Here is a 1604-nt window from a genome sequence, read left to right on the forward strand (position 1 = left end):
GCTAACTTCAGTTTACTTCTTTACTCTGCCCTTTAAATTTTTATTTGTATTTCTCAAAGACCTCAATCACATTAAAGACACTGAAACAACTTTGCAATATTTAGCTTTACTACAATTAATTTTCTTCCTAAAACACAAGAACTCTCTATCCTCTTCAATAGTGATACATTCAATTAAAATGTCAACCTAAAAACAAAACCACAAAAATCAAAAGCTGTGTTTGGAGTACATAAACATGCAGGGGATTTTGGATTATATTTCAGTAATTCTCTACCTAACAAGAGAAAGTAACAACATGTATGTGGTTTGCAAAATAGAGTGAAGGTTGGTTGCCTGAATATGGTTATATATTCATTATCATATATTAGCCTTTGCTTTTTTTAACCTGTTATTTTCAAAAAGCAGCAGATCTACTTAGTGGATTAATTAGTAATATTAATTAAATATTTTTGATTGTTTATACTACTATGATGTCAGCTAGAACTGAATAATTTAGACCAGAGTATGATAGCATATTACACTTCTACGAAGTCACTAAGTATATATATATATATACACACATTTATATGAAAATTATATTTTATCATTTGCTCATTTGTGTTCTTACTTCAAGGCTATTGTTAATATTTGATATGCGGAACAAATAAAACAGTATGTGTGTTTAAACACATGCATATATAGACTCAGGACAGTTAATATATGAAGTGCTGAGTTTGAGTCCTGCTGATAGGAAGGCCTAAATAAATGTTGGCTAAACTTTTTATAATTCTCACTAATATTCTCTCCTACAAGGTTCTTTACAGTGCCATGCCTCACAAGCTTTTGAGTTTAAAATACTAGATCCTTCCCCCTTCCGTCTCTATCTTTAGCATACACTTGGCCAAATATTATTCTTACACAACTCGCCATGAATGGTTGTTGGACACCTATGATTTTCCCACTGCTCAAACTAGTTTTTGAAAACCCTAAAGTAGCCAATCCCGTTAGCTGCAAACACCACCAACAGCAAATGTGTAACAAGTATTGTCTTGCCCCCATTTTTCCTGTCCCAGTCTACATGTCCTGTTCCCCGCTACCAATCAGAGATGCATTAGACTTCATATCTAACCATAGATTGTTGTGAACCTAGATTCTTCATATATCTACAAAAAAAACTCGATGGTATGAGAAGAGGGAGATTCCCTTTACCCAGGGCATGCAGAAGACTTCCTACAGATTTCTCTACAGGAAAGGATTATTCCATTTATATCTTTGGGATTGTGTCTCTTTTAAGGCTCAAAAGACTAGAAAACCCTCACCTGAAAGGTGAGCCTACTGAAACAGGTGCATGGTCTACTCAAAACTCTATACCGTATTACCGGACAGCGACCTTCAGGCCGCTTTTGCTGCTGCGCATGCGTCACAATTGTCGGCCTTCTAGTTTGTTGTCTGGCTCAAACCATTTCTTTGCTCTTCTCCGACTCTTTCCCAGACTTTTGTTCGAACTTCCCGGCTGTCAGAACCCACCAATCACAAACGTCCTTCGGGCCACGCCCCTCCACCGCCCCCTCCGTGAACCCGAGTCGAATTTCGCGCACACCGCTCCTTCCTTACGCACGCTGCGC

The 1604-nt window shown here is 37.7% G+C and overlaps 1 protein-coding gene across 1 annotated transcript in view; it reads right to left on the reverse strand.

Annotated features, from left to right (window-relative positions):
• The window catches only part of FTCDNL1 (formiminotransferase cyclodeaminase N-terminal like), a 74878-nt gene extending 73427 nt beyond the window's left edge, over window positions 1-1451 (reverse strand). Inside the window, exon 1 of the mRNA XM_074339735.2 lies at window positions 1299-1451. The gene's annotated coding sequence lies outside the window, so the exon portion shown is untranslated. The remainder of the gene's footprint in view (window positions 1-1298) is intronic.
• Window positions 1452-1604: the final 153 nt, after the last annotated feature.

Source organism: Rhinolophus sinicus, chromosome 17, assembly GCF_057876585.1.
Source record: "Rhinolophus sinicus isolate RSI-liver-muscle chromosome 17, RSI-T2T, whole genome shotgun sequence".
NCBI classification, from domain to species: domain Eukaryota; kingdom Metazoa; phylum Chordata; class Mammalia; order Chiroptera; family Rhinolophidae; genus Rhinolophus; species Rhinolophus sinicus.